Source organism: Amblyomma mixtum, chromosome 5, assembly GCF_055824585.1.
Source record: "Amblyomma mixtum isolate Tamu chromosome 5, ASM5582458v1, whole genome shotgun sequence".
NCBI lineage: Eukaryota > Metazoa > Arthropoda > Arachnida > Ixodida > Ixodidae > Amblyomma > Amblyomma mixtum.
The window spans coordinates 108,913,118-108,935,574 of record NC_143016.1 but is presented as its reverse complement, the minus strand read 5'-3'; the positions used below and the strand labels follow the sequence as shown (position 1 = coordinate 108,935,574).

Here is a 22,457-nt window from a genome sequence, read left to right as displayed (position 1 = left end):
GGCTGTTTCGCGCAGGTGATTACCAGAGCGATTCACCAGATTACGCCAAATCTATTAATTGTCCTGCGCAGTCTAATGCAACTCGTATCCGGGCCGAAAGTTCCGCAAAATTAGGCACGAGCAGTTATGAGAATGTGCAGCGTACGAGTACCGCGCTGACGCCTCCAGTTCACCCTATTCCTGGCGCAGCGTCTGGCTTCGACGTATCCTCTCATTAATTCCTCGCCTCGCGTTTTACTATCACCGTTCGCTGAGCTTCTTTCGAAGGAAGAAGGCAGAAAGTCTACATATTTTTCACTGCGGCTACCATCAACCTGTCCCGTACAGAGGCAGGCAAACGCGGGCGGAGCTTTATGGTGAGTGCAGCACTGACAGAGAAACAACTGCGTTCGCAAGCCGATAATCAAACCGACCACGTTGAGAATACACCTCTGCTGTGCTGGATTTCATGGGACATATATGCAGCTAAAGCTTTCATCCGCCAAACGCGAGGTAAAAAAAGGTCTAAATGCCGAGTCGTCGAAGATAATGCAACAAAGAAAACGATAAGCCGTACAAAATGCGCGAGACAGCGTTGCCAGCCGCGGAAAATCAAGCCAAGTGAAAATAACGAAACGCTGCCTGTAATGCAAGCATTCCTTTTTGCTTTAATGCTATGAGTAAAAGAAAACAGAACGAATATAGTATATTCTCCTGCGTGCTCCTAGCTTTCTAAGAGCTAAATGTTTTTCAAATGCAGGCTGGAGAGGTACATTCGCGAACAATACGAGAGGGAACGAAGTTTCAGCATTTACTTATTGCCTACTCCATACTTTTGCACGACAAGCACGGTTTTTTTTTCGTTTTCTATCTATAGTTTCGATATTGGCATATAATATCAAAAAGTATTTCTCAAATTTCGTGGTGAAATAACCAGAAAATTCAAAATTTCAGCAAAGGGGTTTGTTACCTTTAATATTGCTCACGACTGTACTCAATTTCTGTACACTGACATCAACATATGCATGAGGCGCTCACATGCGGGTCCACGGTTGGGGGCGGGGGAAAGGACGAAAAAATTGGCAGTGGTTTAGTAAACCTGGAGGATTGCGAAAGCAATGAGGAGAGAGAGAGAGAGAGGCGATGGAGAGCGCGCGGCAGCGGCGGCGGCCCCGGCACGCTAGCTATGCGCCGCTACTGCGCATGCGCAACTGGCGAGCGCGGCGGCGGCACCTCTGAGTCACTCGCGCAGCAACGGCGGCGGCGCGCCAGCTTTGCGCCGTGTGACGTCACTGCTCCTCGCGCATGCGCAGTATGGCCTTGCCTCGGCTCCGCGAAATGGCCCGGCGACTCGCGTAGTGTTGCTTTCGCAACAAAAAAAATAAACGATGCTTCTGGACTGCGTCCAAACATTCTCCGGAAGGCTGAAATGCGGACGCATCAGCCCAACCTGAGTGGGGCATACTTTTGAAGAGAGAGGGTGCCATAGCAACCGAAGTCCGAGAGCGAAGTGCGCGACAGAAAATCCCGCCGCGTCCGTACCGCAGCCCTCGTCAAGCCGCCCCCACCTCCTGTCCCTGACGGACGCTGGGTCCGGAAACGCGGTAAACACAGTCGATCCAGCGGCGAACACCTTCCGGAGCTCGATCGAACTGCGCCGCGCGCGAGTCCGGCGGAATGTAAACAGGAAAACACAAAAAAACTCTCACAGCGGGAATGCGAAGCTGCACAGACTCGCCGAAAAACTGAAACGGCAGGATGAGTCGCGAACCTCCCGCTTTGAGGTGCACCGCCTGTTTACTCCAACTACGCGCGGATGTTTTTTTTTATATATATTTACCGTTTTCTTTTTCTATTCACTTACTGCTTTTTCTCCCGACACATTCCAGGCAGTCGTCTGCGGGTGACGGGCGCGCTCCCTGCGCCGGCCCCTCGTCTATCGAAAGGTTTGTTTACGCGTTACCGCTTTCGGAAATCGAGTCGTAAGCTCTTCTTCCGCCGTCCCCCGCTGCGCGGCGCCCTCCCTCATCTACGACACACGTAGGTATAGACGCGATATAGCTAGCATCAATCGAATGCGGTCTTCCCTAACGGAACAACCGTAGTCGAAGCCCCGAGCCGATCGAAACGAAGCAGTGCGCGGATGCAACGGACGCACGCTAGTGAGTGGGGGGGGGGGGGGGGGGGGGGGAGCAACGAAAACGGAGAGGTTGAATGGACGGACAGATGAGAGACCCATTTCGGTTCCGCCATTCCCAGGAAGAGAAACAGCACGGATGTGAACACCCGAAAGTGCGCGAGAGAGTGCGGAACAGCGGCAAAGAAAGAGGGAGAGAACATGTTCCTTAACGATGCCCGCGGGTCGGCGTAAGAATAGAAGAGACCCAGGAGAGAAGCAGAGAGGTGAGAGGCAGGAGGAGAACCCTGAGACAAATAACCGCAGTGCTGGCCGTGTGGGGGAAAAGAACGCAGAGATTCCTTCTCTCTCTCTCGAGGCAGAGAAAGCTACCCGAGATCGTGCACCTCTCCCCCTCATCCCCAACCCCTTCCTCCGCGCATACCGGAGCTAGCTGCAATGTGTCCGCGGATCCAGGTAGAGAAAAGGTGAGGCGAGGGGGAAGAGCAAGGCGGGCTTTCTTTGCCTCAGCGCGGAATGCACTCCGGCCTCGCCATGACCCCCCCCCCCCCCCACACACACACACACACACACACTTCTTTTCTATATTTCTTTCTCCTTTTCGACAACGCCGCCGCGAGCACTTGGTGGCGGTTTCGGAAACGGAAGGTGCCAGCTACCAGCCACCACAAAGCACGGAGACAGAGAGAGAGAGAGAGCAGCGCACAGTTTTTATCGACCACGCGTGCCTACTTGCTCCCTTCGCTGGGACGAATCGAACGGATTTTTCGAGAGCGCCGAAACGTGCTTTCCTCTCCCCTTCCGTATAGCTTCAGTGCCCGGGCTCTGCGCATCTTTCCACTGCTCGCACGCACCCTGCATGCGTGTTGTTGATTCCTCACGTATGCCGAATGCATACATGTAGCGGCGCGCGCTTACGCAAGTACAGAGGGAGCACGACGCGCTCCGCGGCTTTGGCGGGGGATGCGCTGCACACGAAGACAAGTGACAGCGAAACACGGGCGACGATGGCGAGCGCGTCTGTCTACCCCTTTTTCTCTGACTGCGTAACACGCATCCTGCGCCTAGAGCAGCCAGCGGTGCGTGTATACTTGGATAAGAGCGTTGCGAAGCAAACGCGTGCAGTAAGGGAGAAAATGTAGGGCATCAGATCGACAAAGCCGGGCCCGCACAGGATATAAATGATTCGAGGGGAATATGACGCGCGTGCAGGGAACGAAACGACGATTACTTGGTGCCCTGAGGCAGAAAGTAGCTGCGAGCCCGACGATGCGGGAGACAGAAGTGCTATCTGCAACGGCAGCTACACCGAGGGACAGTTTCTAGTACGCATTTCGCTCTGTCAGGTCGACGGCTCTATCAGCGAGCTGCGCAAGGGATGCAGCGGACTGTGGCTGTTTGAAATAAACAGAAGTCGCTTTTTATTTTTCCGATTTGTTTGCTTGCCCTCCTTTCTCCAGCTGGAGTCACTTGCCTTCATTTCAGAAACCGCATATTTAATAAGGAGGGACGAGACCTTAGAAGGATTAAAAATGAAATCTGTGGAAATGCTATAATCAAAGTGGCATTAACGAAACTTGCTACAAATATTAGCAGAAGTACTAGTTAAAAATATTTCTTCGCTTTAAACGAGTTAATTCCTTCAATGAAAACTGAGAAAAATTCAATAAAATCTACCTTTCCTTGCGGGTAACTACAGATCCACTCCGGCAACCAATGTGCCTTTCTGCACTTAAATTCTCCTTGCCTTCGCAATCTTTTTTTTTTTGTTTAAGCAAAATCTTCGGCGTTTATCGTCATATTCATAAACGAACGCTGCCATTCTCATGGCTGTCCGGGCTGGTCGTCCCTGCCGGCCACAGTGCGCTTTCAAGTGATGCATTACAACCATGAACAAAAAAAAAAAAACATCAGCCAGTGTTCATACCACACTCGCTATTCTTCCTTGACGAAAAATGTTTGCACGAACTACTAGCCTCGAGTGGCTGCACACTGAGCACGCACCGTCGATGTCTCTTCGTTCAACCACCCGAAACTTAAATGTAGGAGTTGGCAACACTAGAAGAGATACTCCCGTGACGTCACGGGCTCCATCTTGTAGCATAGCGCGTAGCTAGTACACTCTAGCGTAGCTGCACAGGCGCAAGCCGGAGAAGGCGGCGATAAGCCGACCAGAAATGCGTTCCGCCTTTCGCCGTGCTCCATGAGCGCCAAAATAGCGGCCACTGTGACGTCAGTGCACATGCCCCAATACACTGTCTAATGGCCACCATCGAAGAGGAAGCGGCGGATGACGACCTCGCGGGAGCGCGACTCCAACAATGCCGGGACGCCAGACAGCGGCTCGCGGGAGGCGGTTTTCAGGGCGCAGCTGTCTGTGCTACGCGCCGCTGTTCAATGGCGTGACCGAGGAGCAGCGGTGAATCGAACGGCGGGGAGAGCAAACGCCCCGGCACCTGCTGCCCAACTGGGAGGGGGTCAAGCACCTGCGTGCAGCCGCCTTTCTTCAACCCCACCACAGACGACGGCACGGCGCTGCTGCACGTCAGTGAAAAGCGCACACAGAGCAAGAGTCTCGTCTGATGCGAGAGGCCGCGCTGAGCAGACCGCGCCAATCGGTTCTCGCTGCAACAATGGGTGCGGGGTGAGCTACGGGTGTGACAAAGTTGGTCTTTGCGCTGCGTAGTCCAAAATGGCCGTCAGGGACGAGAGACAATGACGCTCCTTCGAGGCTCATTATGGGCACTGCCTTTTTGCCGTCTCTTGGCCACTCGAGCGAAAAGCGTGCACTAACCGCGTCTCCGAGCAAAACAGCCAGGTCTCTCTATACCCCAGGTTTCTATTTTTTCATCGCAACTATCAGCCTTGTTGCTTCGTTCGAACTGATTACATGAGGTCATATCAAGAAGAAGGCAAGCGTATCAGTAGCTAAAGCGTCGCTTATACGATCATGCCAGTTGCAACAGTTTAGTTCCAACTGGGCGGGCTGACAATAGCTAGGGTTCGATATATGCCGGCAGGGCAGCGCGCTATCTACATTCCTCGCTGTCACCGCGAAGCACCACTACTCAGCGCCCGTTCCGCTAATGGCTACGCATTAGAGCTTCTGCACCTCTTGCAGGTGTCCGCACAAGTCAAGGGCACCACTCTTGGGCTCCAAGCACGCCACACCGGCACTGCGGAATTAACGCGTTTTGGTGACGTCAGCGAACGACACACGAAATGAACAGCGGACACATCCCGGTGACCTCAACGATCGAAGGCCCCGCTTTACGACCCCGCGTCGCTGCCAAAAGCGTCGCTTTTACGACGACACTAAGTCGCTTCGCTCCACAGCTCCATTCCCGAAGCATTCAGTGGAACCAAATTCACAGAGCGAACGGCAACCGGAGGCTCGGCGCGCGTGGTTTTCCATCAAAACCAGTCAAGTGCGGAGGCGTCGTTTCGGCCCACAGAGACAAATGGAATGCCTTAACCGACAATTTCGTAGCAGCGTAAGACCGTCTTTTTCAATTCAATTTCGTTTATTTCCACCATATACATGGTAGGAACTCTTGGGCAAAAAGCTGCTCGCGGCAGCTTGATTGGGCTAAAGAGACCACAGCAAGGTAGGGCAGCGTAAGGATGCAAACATCAGGGAAAAAAGAAATGCAACAGCGGAACTGGTATGTTCATACATGAGGACACGCAATACATAGCAAGTAGCTAGACAATCAATTAATTAGTATTAGAACAATGCATTCAAAAATCTTATACATGATTCATTAAAAAGGAACAACATAAAGCACAACAAAATCAAGAACATTTATAAGCAAACAACATTCAAGGCACAGTTTAAATATTTATGTCATAGAGTGTTAAGAAACTTCTGCATCAACTGGTTCACAAACACCCTGCACCTGTTCGAACCCTGAACGGCGGGAGACCGATTATTACTCAGGAAAGGGTTTCAAAGGATCGGGAGGCGGCGGTCCTCGCTACCAATACGCGCACGCAACGAAAGCAATGCGCGGAAGGAGATGAGAAAATCTTTATTTGCTCATGAGGTGTTGCGGACCTCAGCGGGTGAGCCCCCCTCGGAGCAGGTGCCAGGGTGTCTCGATACCAGCGCTGGCCCATCGAGGCACACTGCAGACTCGCAACACAGGGGTGAGCAGCACGCGCAGAGGAGGCGGAGAAGAAAGAGGGGAAGGGCGCCAAAGCGCCAAGACGGAACAACAAACAGCGGGCCAGCCAGGCGTGCATCCGCACGGCAGTGCAGTAGAGCAGCAGCAGCGGGAGCGGCGGCGCGCCCTTCACCTCCGGCGGCGGCGGCGCGCCCCACGAAAGCGGCGCTAGGAGCAGCGCCTGCTCGGGCGGCCGTGACCACGAGCCCGGAACGGGGACGGCCGCCCGCGGCTACGCACGCCATCCATTGAGGCACCGGCCGAAGCCGCAGGTGGCGCGGGGATAACGGCGCACTGCCTGCCTGCCCCGCGGGGCTCGTTCGCATCGACTGGGCTCTCTTCCCTCTCCGGGGCACCGCTTCCGACGACAGAAACCGGGGGAAAGCACGGCTACCGACGAAGCCAGCAGCCAGTTCGCCGCTGCTGCTGATATCGCGCCCGAGCGATCGGCCGAGCCCCCTCGACGCCGGCGCCGATTTTCCTGTTTGTGGGCGCTTTTCCCACTCCGATTATATTGTCCACGCTGGCCTATTAGCGTCAGAGCAGTGCGGTTAGGTGGACGCAGCTAATACCGCTCGCCTAATGACTCGCCGGTAAATACGCCGGAGTGCCAGCCGAGAAAGAAAGCATACAGCTGAAGTGCGCACTACTGATGTCGGATATAGTTATGTATTAGCCCCGCGCGAGCGACCCAGAATAAACACGATCTTTTTTTTTCTCCTGCTTTAGACTAGCCAACGTACGACGAGCAAACTGGCACTCGAAAATCTCAGCCGTAATAAGGGAGTAATTACTTCCTCGTTACAAATCTCCACCTTTGCGAATTCCCCTAAACATTGCACCAAAATATTCGCTTAGTCGGTTCAGCACTGGCTGCCGAAGCGGTACCAAAAGTATGCGCGCGAAGTAATACATCTCTCGCTCAATAAATCACGGTGGTCATTGACTACCGTGCCTGTGCCTGGCCGCCTGCCCCCATCAGCACGATCACTCCACGGTGCCATCAGTGCTTACAGACTGTCAGCCGCGGACCAGCTGCTAGTTAGTGCAACGGCTTCCGTCTCTGGCGGCGAATCGGAATCCACTCGGCTCTATGGGTGCTCGATCGTAACGCGGTGACAAACACTGCTTACCTCCACGAACTATGCGCTCGTTTTCGTGCGGCCATGATACGGTCGCAGTTCACCACTGATATTCTGAGAGGTCGATAAGAGACTGCAATAAAATGATCTTTATCTCACCAGTCCTAGCTGTACACTGCCCAAAATATTCAGGTGCGTTGAAATTGCGAGACCATAACAGGGCATCTTGATGCTAAAACAGCGCAAAAAAAAAAAAGAGGGACAAGAAGAAAGGCAGACACAGGGCGAGCACATTTCTTGTCCGCCGTTTTTGCGCTCTCTTAGCATCACGAAGCCGTATACGAACTTGCCCAACTCAATGTTTTACCTAACAGGGCGACTGAACTTTAACACTGTGGGCCTTAATAAAGGGCTTCGCAACATCAGATGCGTAGCGAGACATTTTTACCACGCGAAGACTACGGCGCAGCGCTTTAAAGTAGTCACAGAAGTGGATGATGACAATGATGATGGATCTTAAACTTGGTTTCTTTTTGCTTCTTGGGGGGGGGGGGGGGGAGCCCCAGTCAAACCGATCGCCCCACTTTCTCCCTATCTCCCTCATCATTATGATGGAAATAAAGGTATTATTATTATTATTTATTGCTTAATGGCAATTCGGACAAAGAGTGCCATGGCACAAGGTATTTTTCGTATACACAGGGTGGGGTCAAACACCTATCTTGCAAGAATTATACCCTATAGAGAAGCTGAGCACAATACCAGGAGAAAGCTTCCCCCAACTGTATCCCCAGTGTGTACCCGGCGGCACTGGGGATCGAACCTCACACCTCCCGCATACGAGGCAGATGCTCAAACCACAGCGCCACCGCTGCGGTCGCAAGCTATTTCACCACCTGCTGACGAAAATAAAGGGAAATAAACCCGCAGAGCACACCATGTATGATGCTGGTATTTGCAAACGCATATAAATAATAAGAGCACCCCGTTAAATCTTAGTTACACGCTTTAAGCCTTCCAGCGCTGTGTCGCAATCTTTCTCCTTCCTGAGTGTTATCTTTCTAGCGCTGCGCAAAACCACCCCTGGTGACGTCACACTGCCGTAACCCCCGAACCAAAAGAGCAGTAGTACGTCCAACAACACGCGAGGCTGTCATGGGATGTTTCACGCGCAGGAAAAAAAAGATACAGACCTCGTGACGCGAGAAAAAAAGGAGAGCGTCAGTAATGAAAATAAACGCGCCAGAACAAAGCGCGGGGGAACGGGCGACTAAACATCAGCGCGCCGCCGTCGTCGGGGCCATTGTGTTACGGTTACGACAGAGGAGCAGCGGACGCGCCGCGCCGGAACGCGAGACAACGCATGCAAATATATGGGCGCTATTATCCGCTCACGGCTCGTGGAGTCAGTCGCCCAGCGGCCCGCGCGCCTCAGGCAGCGTATATAACAGCCCCGATTACGGCAGTCAGCCCCGGATAATGAAGCGGGCACAAAAGGCTGACGCACACGTACTACGTGTATACGGCCACCCTTATCGCGGACGGCCACACCGAAACTAATGGGCGACCCTCCCACCCCTCAGGATTATCTTCTTCCAAAGAAGAGTCCATCCACAGCAGGCGTTCGGAGGCCGTATAGGCCAGCTCTCGTTTATTTTATGCGGGAACTCATTCGGGATCACGCTGCGGGAATTAAGAAGAGCGCCGTTGCCATAAGCCACCGCCAAAGCACTGCGCGAGGGAGGTGGTGAAACCGCTGCCGCCGCCCATGAGCAACAATTCTGCACACGCGCAGGCATTCTGTGAGCTCACTTTCGAGCTCGAATTAAGGAAATAGATGCAGACCGCGCAGACCGGCTTACAGGAAGCCGCGACTGACTTTCCATTAGACGCGAAGGTGTATTACTTTTTACAAGGGAAATAAAGACGTCCACAGCAGTCAGGCTGCCTTTCTCTGCCGTCATACAGAAGGTATAGTTAATGGAGAACCTGCACACGCTTGCACTTCCGAGAGAGCGCGCGCACACGCCGGTTAGGTATGCTGACACGGAAGAGATTACTGGCACAAAAATGTGACATTTTCGCGCGTGTGTGCTCTATCCTAATCCTGCAATGAGCCACCTAACCCCGTAGAGGGCGACTTTCACGCAATAAGAGCAACAAATGGCAAAGGAGATTACCCGTGACAACTGGAAGATCACAATACGGTTACTGCACGTTCGATTGGCGTGAAAACCTCACCTACGGGCTGCAACACCGAGTGAAAAGTGCAGAACTCAACAGTACGAGCGCTACATACACATGCTGGCTCTTACGCTTGCGGCACTTACATGCGGTGACGCATGTAAGTGCCGGCGCAATAGCGACGCTGCACTGGAACCAGGAGCTGAAAGCCAGCCCTCTCCCACGTACAGTTTGAATGAAGGAGCGATCACTTTAGGGTCAACGGACCCGGAATGAAGCCCGTTACGAAAGCTTATTGAGCGTGAAAGCCGAATAAAATAACACGGACGTAGCTGGACCCTGGATTCCCTTATCCTCCACCGTCACTTTTGTAGGTGAGCAAGACTTCCACACGTGGGAAAGCTTATCGATTTGTCGACACTAAACCCGATCGCCCTCGATTGATTCACGTCTAACGGAACGCAACTGCGCAACCGGTGCTCCACTGGGGTTTGACCTGTCCGTTCCCGACGGCGGGCACTGCGCGCGCATCCCGAGCCGCTCCGCTCGCAGCGGCCCCAGCAGTCGGCGCAGTGCGAAAGGGCGACGAACCAGAGGCGAGAGCCGGCGAGCGGAGCACGCGGAGTCGCACGGGCAATGGCCCGCCTTCCTCTTTCCTGCAGAGACGGCGCCGCGCACTTGACCTCACTCGCCTGGCTGGAAGCAGCGGCGCAGGTGCACGGCGGTGCAGTGCTGAGGCAGTAGTGAATGAACCCCCCCCCCCCCCCCCCCCCCGTCTCTTCAAGAGATGGGAGAAAGAAGTGCAGAGAAGGGGGAAGGAATCATTGGCGAAGCCCGGAGAACGGACTGTCCGTTTTGTTCAAAAGTCATCGCCGCAGCAAAAACGCGGAGCGGCCCGCCGGCCGAGCAGGAAAACCTGCTAATACTGGTGTTGTGTTTGGTTTATTTGGTGTATTGTGGTCTAACGTCCCAAAGCATCTCAGGCTATGAGGGACGCCGTAGTGGAGGGCTCCGGAAATTTCGACCACCTGGGGTTCTTTAACGTGCACTGGCATCGCACAGTACACGGGCCTCTAGAATTTCGCCTTCATCGAAATTCGGCCGCCGCGGCCGGGATCGAACCCGCGTCTTACGGGTCAGCAGCCGAGCGCCGTAACCACTGAGCGACCGTGGCGGAGCTGCATTGGGTTTAGTGGCGCATAAGCATCAAGGTCATCATGCGCCAAGATCGTGGTATAGAAAAATTGTGTTGTGTGGAATTTTATAACGACGTGTACAACATTGGTGGTGTAAAGGGCCCAAAAAGTTATTTCGCACTACCTAGTGGTGACAAACAAAATTTTAGAAATGCCGAAAAGCGCGAGCTGATACTGATGCCCGGATGACCCCTCAACCCGACTCCGCTGTGCTGCGTAACAATTCGACAGCAATCGTCCGCGTCGTAGACGGACCAATGCTTCCGCCTGTACTCCTCTTAAACGCTTTCTTTCGTACAAAGTTGCCGCGCATTCGCTCCCATAGTTTGGACCTGATTATTTCGCAAGCAATCCATGCAACGCAAGGACGTGGACATCGAGCTGGCACTAAACGGCGACAATAATCAATACAGGCGCCTGACGACATTCAGACGCCGATCGCAGTCACGTGCACAAATTCTTACGTTCCGCACTGCGCCGATCACGCGCCCACAAACGACCCTGAAACATTTCAAAGCAAGCGAAACAGTCGACAGCCCCATGCGACAGGTCACAGCGCTCAGAGTGGATGATCTTTGTCATTTTTTGTGCATCTAGTCCTGTTCATTTTGTTCTAAAATATTTCTTTCCCTTTCACTGGCTTCCATGTCTTCATTAATATTTATCATGGTCTAATTAGTCAATGCATCCCCCCCCCCCTTAATGTACCGCCCTCCCTGTGAGGGCATTCAGTGGTAACATAAATAAGCTTCCAATTAATGAATTGTAGTGTAGCAGCCGCGCTCGCTCACTGTGGGGAGGAAAGACGACGACGATGCAGAGGCGTGAAGCTCGCTCGCAGCCCGAACGTTTGCCTGGACCTTTGCTGGACGTTGGAAGGCGACCCCGGTACTGCTGAGCCACAAACCCCTCTTACATTTGGTGGAGGTAACAAATAACTAAGTAAATAAATGAAAGCAAATACGATCGCTCCAAGACCCGTTCGAGCCGGCGTGCACCGGTGGTTCGGGTTTTTCCCACGGCATGGCGCCTCACGTGCGCACAGTGTGGCCCAAGCACATCTCCCCGACAGCCATCAAAACAGCGATAAGGGCGAAACAGAAATGAGAATACATTCACTGCCCGCCATAATCGGCGCGCAAGCCGGGGCCCCGCTTATCGCACGCGCACCTCGAGTGCGGCCGGCCGTGCGAAGAATCGCCACCCACTCGCGGGTCGTCCAGTTCCCCCCCCCCCCCCCCCCCACCGATGGTGGCACCACCACCGGTTTGTCAACACCCGTGTGTCACGTGACCACAACTGCTAGTTGGACGTCCTCGGACGCCTCTCTCTCATTCTCCCCCTTGTCCTGTATCTCCTCCGTTTTCTCGCATTCCTCTTACGTACTACCTCTCCCGCTCCTGTTGACGACGCAATCAAGCGAGATGGATGCGACAACCGTACACGGAAAGGCCATCAGAGCTCTTCGGAGGCAATGCGAGGCCGACCGCTGCTGATGCGGCCGCCGCGCCAAGTAATGTGTACGAGTGCCCAGGGGGGAAGGGGGAGGGTGCCTCTGTAAATAAAATTTGGCTAGTTCCCAGTCTGCTCCGAACGTCCAACGCAAATTACGTGCTTCAGTGAATAAAAAAGGAAGAAAAAAGTGGACAAGCGCCAGAGTTCCATGCGTTAGCTACATATATCTTATCTGTTTGCTGGCCGCGCGGCATAAAAACGAGTAGAAAAAGGAGGAGTAGGAGTAGAAAAAGTGACCAAGTAGTCGATCGAAACGAAAACTTTTACTACGGCGAAGCCTCTGCGAGCCGGCAACGCGCTGCAGAAACAAGAGACTGCCTTGCCTAATGGTTGCTGACTGTGTGAAGGTTGGTTGGTTGGTTTATGGGGTTTAACGTCCCAAAGCGACTAAGGCTATGAGAGACGCCGTAGTGAAGGGCTCCGGACTGTGTGAAGGGTTCAGCAGTACAGGCAACTGGTATACAGCAGTAATCGCCCAGCTGCCTGTGGGACTTCTCACACATGCCGCTGAATCTGCTTACGCGTTAAGCGGCTCACACACGACGACTGCATAGTGTAGGTATGACGCAGATGACATGATGATAGGCAAATAAGTCAACAGTTTGAGTTACCTCAAAACAGGATGAAGGAAAGGCCTGCCGGATCAAAACAGGCACGCAGCAGTGTGTTTCCTGAAACTGGCCAACTTTTGGGCAATCAACAGCATGGCGCTAAACTGGAAGCTCAATCTTGCCAGGTTCCAGGTTAGCTAGCCTATACTTAAATTAGCATACATGATCATGAACACGATAGGGATAAAATAGGCAAGGGCAGCGGAGGGCGAATTACTATAAGTATTAAAATCTGCAGTCCTAATCGCCTCCTCTGTCAGTCTTTCTAATGTCCGCCAACGATGGCGATGTGTGCAATATGGTGATGACAGAGATACATGGGCGTCGTTGATAATGAAGACGGTTGTATACAATGATCACGATGGATGAGTCACTGTCCTGCGAGGCTCGAAACGTACACTGTCGCTATTAAGTCTTAATTAACCAGTCAAAGCCATTCCACTCTACTGTAAACAGCGAATTGCAAATTACAAATTTAGACAGTGATAAGAATGACCTTTACGGAAACACCAAATAGACTATCTATTGCATTTAATTGAATTAAGTGCATTTCCTCTAATGATCACAACAGTTAGGTGCCGACACCTTTATGCAAATTTTGTGCTCGAAAACTGAGCACGTAGCCCTTAGGGAGCAGCATTCACCGTTAATATATCCCGATATATTCCCCAACAGATTTATTCACTCACTCACTCCAGAGTAGCGGCACTAAGCTTCAAAAAAGCACGCACCGCACGCTGAGAAAAGGTGCCGTTAACAACGCGCTCAGCTGCATCCGCCAGTGCCCGCGAGAGCAAGTATACGTTCGAGCTCACGACGCAGCTACGCTCTTTTTAAATTTCAGGCATGAGTCGTTCGCGGGCAACGTATAGCCGGGTTGCGACTAACCACTCGAACAGCCTCATTCAAACGTTCAAAATGCGAAAAGTCGAATATCGCTGCCGGACGAAAGGGATATTTGGACGCCGCAACGCGAAAAGACGATGACGGATATGCATCACCAGATAAGCATGAAAGCAGTGTATACGGTCCATGATGCACACATTTCTTCCTTCGGTTTAGCATAGATATACAGTAGTAAAGAAACGCTTAGCATAGCCCTAACTTCGACCAAGCAACCGCCGCATTTACTTTTTTTTTTTGTTCCTGCAGGCAGCGTATGAAAGTCATGAGGACTTTTGGTACTGTTAAAAGCACTGCAGGACATGTAAATAGTCTAGAACGAGACCGCGCGGCGCCACGTCGCTTTCTTTTATACGAACATCATACTCAAAGGAAAACAGACACGATACTAGGGTCAGTGTTTATACAGCACGGTAGGCCCATCCGGGAAGTACGCAGCTGCTCCCAATGCGTGGCCAACGCATCTCCGCGCCTTTTGAATTCACGAACTCTTGCTCTCCTAGGCCAAAGACTTGTGTGAAGTGGAACGCCGACGACTCTACTGATACATCGTACACTTTGATCAACATGCGCACGAACCTTTCACTCTTCCTTTGATGCCAGCAGCCATCCACAAAACAAAAGTCAAGCAGCACAACGCAACACTGCATGGCGTGCAAGTGTATAGATACTCTTTAGGACGGACACTGGCAAGCTGCATGGATTCTAGGAATTGAGCAATCCAAGGTAGGACGTGTATTTAACTTTCCACAGTCGTGAGGCATCAAAAACTGAGTTGAACACGTAAAAAAAAACAGCAAGAAAACAAAACTTGTCAGGACTGGTTAGCCCGAAGTATTGCGGTGCCACACAAACCTCAATGAACGCACCAGAATGTGCAGATGCTCTTCGTAACTATGCTTCGTAATAACTCGCTAACTCAGCAGGAGCACGGCGTTCCTGATCTGAGCCCCGTGAGACCCACCTCCGCACACGTAACGAAGCGAGGCGACGTCGGTACTGTTGTGTGCGCGCGAAACCAAGCACTCGTGTTATCGCGTACTGTCTGCGCATGCTCACTGCCCGGCTATCTCTTATCGGGTAGCCCGTGCTGGCTTTAAAAGACCGCTCGCACGGGCCCACCGCGCTCAGTATGTAACCTGTTGGCTTCCTGCCAAGTAGCAGGAATAAACGTTCCTTCGATGCTACGTCTACGCCGCCCAGTTCTTGGATGCCAGACATGACATATTGGCGACGAGGATGGGATGACCGCCGTACGGAATTCGCAGTGTGAAGAACCTGGCCTCTGTGTAAAAGCTTCCCGCCACGAAGATTTCCCTGCGGTGAAATTCCTGAAACTGGCATCACGGCAGCCGAAACTTCCAAGTGAGTCATGAGTCGCATCGGCCACATTGAACCTTTCGACGAGACCACGAGTGACTGGCGCTCGTACGAGGAAAGGTTGAAAGCCTATCTTTTGGTCAATGATGTTCCAGTAGCAAAGAAGGTTCCTGCTTTCCTAAGTCTCATCGGCGCGAAGACCTATGCGCTGCTCAAGTCGCTGACGGCACCGGACGCACCGTCGTCACGAGAGTTTGACAGTCTTCTGAAACTCCTGAGTGATCACCTGGCGCCGCAGTCGTCCGTCATCGCAGAGCGTGCGAAATTTTACAAGCGGTCACAGCGAAGCGGTGAGTCCATTACAGAATTTGTCGCGGAACTTCGAAGGCTGGTGCAGAGTTGCGAATTTGGAAGTTTCTTGGATGAAGCGCTCCGGGACTGTTTCGTTTGCGGCCTGCTCCGCGAGGACATTCAGCGTGTATTATTCACAGAAGACAAGAAGCTAACCTTCCAGAAGGCCGTAGATAGAGCTCTTGCCATGGAAACTGCAACTAAAAGCGCGGCGTTCACGCATAACAGCGCATCCCCGGCGTACGAAGTGAATAAGGTTCGAGGCGAAAAGCAGTCTGTGATGTCGCCAAGCTGCTTCCGTTGCGGGTCACCCAATCATTCTAGCGAAGCATGCCCTCATATCGGCGATACATGTTATAATTGTAACCGAAAAGGGCATATTCAACGCGCCTGCAGGAAAGGAAAGAAAGCTAGGGAGGCAAAGCCCCGGAAACGTGTGCAGATGCTCACGTCCGTCCGAAACGAGTCGTCTGTCCCACTTAAATCAGTCAACGCAGACCCATTTACTGTACCCGTGAACGTTGACGGTGTCCTACTGACGATGGAGCTTGACACCGGCGCAGCCGTATCCGTCATATCATGGCGCGAATACCAGAGGCTGTTTCCACGTAAGCGACTTCAGCCAGCATCGTTAAAGCTGCGCACGTATACTGGGGCTATGGTAAAACCGAAGGGTCTGGCGAAAGTCGTCGTGCACCACAACGACCAGAGCGTGGAGCTTCCCCTGTACGTCGTGGACACTACAGGACCGGCACTCCTCGGCAGAGAATGGTTGCAAGATATTCGTCTGGAATGGAAGAACCTAGTTTTTTTTAATCACCTTGGTCTCTCTCGAGAAATGTCAAAGCACTGGCAAGAAAAGCTGGAAGCCATGCTAGACAGCCATTCCGAACTTTTCAAGGATGAGCTAGGTACCATCACGGACGAGCAGGCCGAGCTTGTCCTTCGCGAAGGGTCACAGCCGAAGTTTGTAAAGGCAAGAAGCGTTCCCTTTGCTCTGCAAGGTGCAGTAGAAGCGGAACTTGTGAAAATGGAGAAGCTGGGCATCATAACGCCTGTTGCTACAAGCGAATACGCAACGCCCTTGGTACCGGTAGTGAAGAGGGATGGAAGCCTCCGGCTGTGTGGCGATTATAAAACCACCGTCAATCCCTGTCTGGAAGTAGACCGGTACCCGCTACCTCGGATAGATGACCTTCTAGCAGCGCTTGCAGGAGGAGAGGAATTTTCGAAGATCGACTTGAGTAGGGCCTACCAGCAGGTAGTTATGGCGGAAAGCTCCCGGAAACTACTGACGATAAACACGCATAAGGGATTGTATACTATGAACCGTCTGGCTTTCGGCATTTCGTCCGCCCCAAGCATATTTCAAAGAATTATGGACAACATGCTGAAAGGTTTGGAAGGAGTCAGTTGCTACCTCGACGACATCCTGGTCACAGGCAAGACCAAGCAAGAGCATTTCCATAACTTGGAAGCCGTCTTGTCAAGATTGCAGGAACGCGGTGTGCGCATCCGGCGCGATAAGTGCTCGTTCTTTCAACGAGAGCTCCGTTATCTGGGCCACGTCATCAACGCCGAGGGTGTTTGCGCATCGCCTGAAAAGGTATTGGCACTGCTAAATGCGCCTGCTCCAAAAGACAAGCAGCAACTGCAGTCATTCCTTGGGATGGTCAATTATTACGGCAAGTTTGTTCAGCGTCTGTCGACTTTGGCACAGCCGTTGTACAGGCTGCTAAAGCAAACAACAGAGTGGACGTGGGATGCGTCATGCCAGCTTGCTTTCACGGAGATAAAAGCAGCTATGGCTTCCCCTCCAGTTCTTGCCCATTATGATCCGAAGCGACCGCTTCAACTTGCCTGCGACGCATCTCAGTACGGCATAGGCGCAGTTCTTTCGCAGAAAATGATCAATGGATCAGTTCGACCGGTTGCCTACGCATCCCGCACATTGTCAAGTGCCGAAAAGAACTACAGTCAGATCGAGAAAGAAGCCCTTGCCCTCGTATTCGGCGTAAAGAAGTTTCACTTCTACGTCTACGGAAGGTTCTTCACGCTTGTGACTGACCATAAACCACTGCAAACAATTTTCGGCCCGAAAACAGGCATTCCCGCGATGGCAGCTGCCCGCATGCAGCGTTGGGCGCTGACGCTGTCAGCCTACAACTATGCTCTTGAATTCAAGAAATCTACCGATAATGCGGAAGCAGACTGTTTATCGCGCTTGCCGCTCGACAGCAGCGAAAAGCAATCGGCAGAAGAAAGCGAAACTTTTTATTCGCTTCGTTTGGAAACGCTGCCTGTCACAGGCCAAGACATCGCTCGTGAAACGAGGCGTGATCCTTTACTAAGCAAGGTACTGAACTTCACAAGTGCTGGCTGGCCGTCGCATGTCGCTGAGAAGGAGTTGAAACTTTTCTTCGACAAGCGTTTGGAGCTCACAGTTCATCAAGGGTGTTTAATGTACGGCATGAGAGTAGTCGTGCCTCCAAAACACCGAGCCTTCTTGCTTGAGGAACTTCATCAGGGTCATCCCGGTATCGTGAGATGCAAAGAACTCGCGAGGAGCTACGTCTGGTGGCCTGGTATCGACGCGGACCTAGAGCAACACGTGAAGAAATGTGAAGAGTGTCAACAGCAACGGAACGAACCAGCACCGGCTCCGCTTCATCCATGGTCATGGCCGACTTCGCCGTGGCAAAGAGTTCACTTGGACTTTGCTGGACCCATGAAAGACAAAATGTTCCTTGTTGCCGTGGACGCACACTCAAAATGGCCAGAAGTTTATGTCATGCAGAAGACTACGGCGTACCACACAATTCAGTGTCTCCAAGACCTGTTCTCGCGTTTTGGCGTACCCGAGACCATCGTGACCGACAACGGACCACAGTTCGTTTCCGAAGAATTCAAGAGCTTCGTCAAAGGCTTCGGTGGTCGTCATATCGTGAGTGCAGCGTACCATCCAAGCACGAATGGCCTTGCAGAGAGATTTGTACAGACAATGAAATCTGCGTTGCGGAAAGGACGACCCCAAGACTCCTTGCAGGCAACCTTACAGACGTTCCTGATGACGTACCGCAACACGCCGCATGCGACTACAAGAGAAACTCCAGCAAACCTTTTCATAGGTAGACGACTGCGCACGAGACTCGACGCAGTCAAGCCTTCTGTCGGGGGAAGAGTGGCTCAGCAACAGCTCTCCGATATGGTGCGACGCAAGGCACGTGAGCGACTTTTCAACATCAACGATGAGGTCCTCGTGAGGAATTACAGAGGTCCTGAGAAATGGGTCCCTGGCACTATCATTCAGCAGTCTGGCCCCGTTTCATTCAAGGTTCGAGTTAAGACGAATCGTGGGGTGCTCATTTGGCGTCGTCATCAAGACCAGCTACTGCTCAGCATCGACAGCTCAAAGCAGAGCATCATGGAAGATTTTATTCCAGATTTCGGGGATCCTGAGAGCGCCAACGAGCCACTTCCAGCTGCGGCCCCTGCGGCAACGACCGACCCTCCAGGGGAGCGACGCTATCCACAGAGGGACCGGCGACCTCCTGACAGATATCAGCCATAGCATTAGTTGCATTGTATAATGTAGCAAAAGTACTTTGTGCTCATTAGGAGGAAGGAGATGTTGTGTGCGCGCGAAACCAAGCACTCGTGTTATCGCGTACTGTCTGCGCATGCTCACTGCCCGGCTATCTCTTATCGGGTAGCCCGTGCTGGCTTTAAAAGACCGCTCGCACGGGCCCACCGCGCTCAGTATGTAACCTGTTGGCTTCCTGCCAAGTAGCAGGAATAAACGTTCCTTCGATGCTACGTCTACGCCGCCCAGTTCTTGGATGCCAGACATGACAGGTACCACGCGACGTTCATTATATCACAGCCACGGGGAGATACTATAGCGAAAAGTTTATTTTGTGTTTTTGTGAGAAAAAAAAAAGAGGCCACCCACGAGGAACCCTCATTCATAACTATGCACCACCATCTCGAGTACACAATGGTGCACAGACCTCATCAACACCGCCACGTACTCTACAATGCTGTGTAGTCTCCCACCTGGCTCCTCCTCCCCAGGGCACCGCGTATTCAAAACGCTGTGAACTACACTTCTCCCTTCGCTTTTACAACGCCATGGCCTCTCTCTCGCGTAGAAGTTGCCAGCGGCAGCACCTCACGAGCGCGTATTCGCCTCCTTTTCAGGTCGTATCGCTAAAGGCACGCATTGCGAAAAACATTGCTAAAAACACTTTATTTATCGCTTGCTACTTTGAGCTCAATCCTTGTCTGGCAAGCTCGAACGATCACTAATGCGCGAGCTAGCCAAGGCGTCCGTTTCCATGTAACCTATCTGCCCGGGCAACTCACCAGATGCGGCAAAGTTCTGCGTCAACAACCGCTTGTCTTCCTTTCTTTCTGCGGGTTTATTTTTGTTTCACGCTCCGCATTATTTACAGCGGGGTGCCTTTTGGAGCGGCCTATCGACAACAAATACCAAGATAAGCATCCCCATGACCGGGTATCAAGGACAAGGGTACTATGCACCGAGAGGCAACGTAATCCCAGATAGAGAGAGTGAGAGGACAGATTGGGCGTCCGCGAGAAGATATGTGCTGCCTTTACGTCCATCCCAATCAGCGCTAGGGGTCACAGTGTCCCGGCCGTTGGGTGCTTCGAGCAACGGACGTCTGCGCGAGCACAAAACACGTGCTTTCTTATCCCTCCCTCTGCCGCAGATTCCCGTGGAGTACAGAGGGGACGGGATAGCGCCAAGCAAACACACTATGAACACGAACACGTCTATAAGGGAGTAAAGCTGCTCTCTAGCGCACACTCTCCTATAAAGGGTGTGCGCTAAAGGACAGCTTACTAAAATGAGTAAAAAACTCCTTTCTGTTCAGAGTGCGGGGATCACTGCCACGGGCAGAACCATCGCAATGGCCACCGAGCCGGAAACGACGAATGGAAACCTTTGCATATCGGAAATGTCCGCAGTCTCGGCGACACTGAGACTTCTGGTGGCTTTTCAATGGCAACATGGAAGACTACCTATAGCGCGTGCTTCGCTGGTTTCGAGTGCGGACCCTACGTTTTCCATTTTGCGACTACTTCGTCAGCATTTTTCATCGACTCGAACCACGCGAAATGTTGCAGAACTGTGCAGAGAAAGGAATAACCTGCCAGATGCTAAATGAATAGAAGAACGACACAAAATAAGATAACGTATTGTTTTTGGCCAGTCGCGACTTGTTCGCAGTTTTGTTTTCAAACTATCGGCGCGTCTTTCAGTGCACGTTTGCGTTCAGTTCGTTCTACCCGGCACAGGATGCCGGCAAGTAAAGCAAAGCGACCCTCTTCCCGTATGACTGAAATTTCCGAACCCCGCAAAACTAACACGAAATAACAAAATAAAAAAAAAGGCGCCGGTTACACGTTAACAACAAAACGAACGGCCACAAAGTAGCGACTAGACGCGACCGGAAGTCAGAACTCGACAAACAGGTGTTAGCGACCGTCGGCACGAAATGCACTCGTGCTTCGCCGGACGCACGTGATACAAACCGCTCGCGCTTAGCAACGCGCAGTTCGCGCGTTCTTCACACCCAGCTCATGCTGCAGCCGTAATCAGGGCAGGACTGAAGAAAACAACCCCCCCCCCCCAAAAAAAAAAAAAAAAAAAAAACAGAAAAGCCACGGCCGTGCAGAGAACAGCGCGACCAGCAGTTTCAAGGCGGCACCAGCGGCTGCGAACAAAAGGACGGCGCGTGGATATCGGGAGGGGGAGCGGCCGGCAACCGTAAACAAAGGGGGGCCGGTACTTCCGGCGATTCCTGGACTCTCCGCGGTGCAGGCGTCATCACCCGCGGTGCAACGCGGGGCGTCCGCAGCGGCGCGAGGTCGGGTATCGGCAGCCCCGCGGACGCGCGCACGCGGAGACAGATGAGAACAATGTCGATGCACCCGACGGCGGTCTGCGTCAGCGGAAGCAAGCGCCTCGCGCGCGGAAACGACGAGACGATGATGCCTGTACAGAGAGCCCCTGTTACCAGGGGCCGCGGTGCAAAGCGTATCTGGCTACGCGAGACCAGGACAAGCGTAACAAAGGGACGACCGCGCGAACCAGAGAGCAACAGAAACAGAACACGGGACGGAGGAGGACGCATACGCGTACACCGGCGTCATCTTCTTTTACCATTCCCGCGCGGTTCGCTTTCTCGTCAACGAACCGAGAGCAGGCGGAGGTCGCTACCGCGTCTCGCACCAGCACCACGACGAGACTTTGAATGGAGAGCTGGGAAAAACGAGGAGGAAGAAGAGTGGGTCTGTGGCGGTGGGGAGATGATGTCTCGCCAGACGCGACCTCCCGAGACGTAATGGACCGAGGAAAAGCTTCGTCCCACGGAGCGTTCTGTTCCCGTCACACACACAGAGAAGTACAGAGCTCGCTCGGCTGAACGAAAACAAGTTGCCGACGCATCAAAGGATCCGCTGTAGTGCGTACGGTACGCGGTCTATGCACGCCGCGTGCCACGATGTCGTTCGTCCGTTACTTTTGCGTGTTTCCCATCTCCGGGCACGAGCGATTTTACTGATGGAACTTTCGCGTAACGCCGCGCAAACGACAGCATCCAGGATGCACTCTATGGGGAGGTGGGTGTATCACTTGCAGAACGCACCGAATCTTAGACCGTATACCTCTTGTAGCAAACGTGCGAACAAAAAAAAGCAACACACACCCACACTGCCCACAGGTCTACGGGTTCACGTAATAAGCAATGGGATAAAAAGGAGCGACTGGGCTGCCCTCACGGCGCTTAGTTCGGTGCAATGCTAGAACCGCTTGAAAGTCGCCAGTCCATTTCAGCCATGATCTGGTGCACCTGTAGCGAAAGGTTTAATTGCACCTTCCGGGCCCGCAAGCGAGAAACAAAGAAAGCAGCCGAGTTCTAGAAAGATGGCTCGAAGTGAAATCTGGGTGATGGCTGATACACATAGGTAGTACGGACCTGCACGCC

The 22,457-nt window shown here is 52.7% G+C and overlaps 1 protein-coding gene across 4 annotated transcripts in view; it reads right to left on the bottom strand.

Moving 5' to 3' along the window:
• The window catches only part of PIP4K (phosphatidylinositol 5-phosphate 4-kinase), a 100,230-nt gene that overhangs the window by 62,207 nt on the left and 15,566 nt on the right, over positions 1–22,457 (bottom strand). The gene's annotated exons all lie outside the window — the stretch shown is intronic.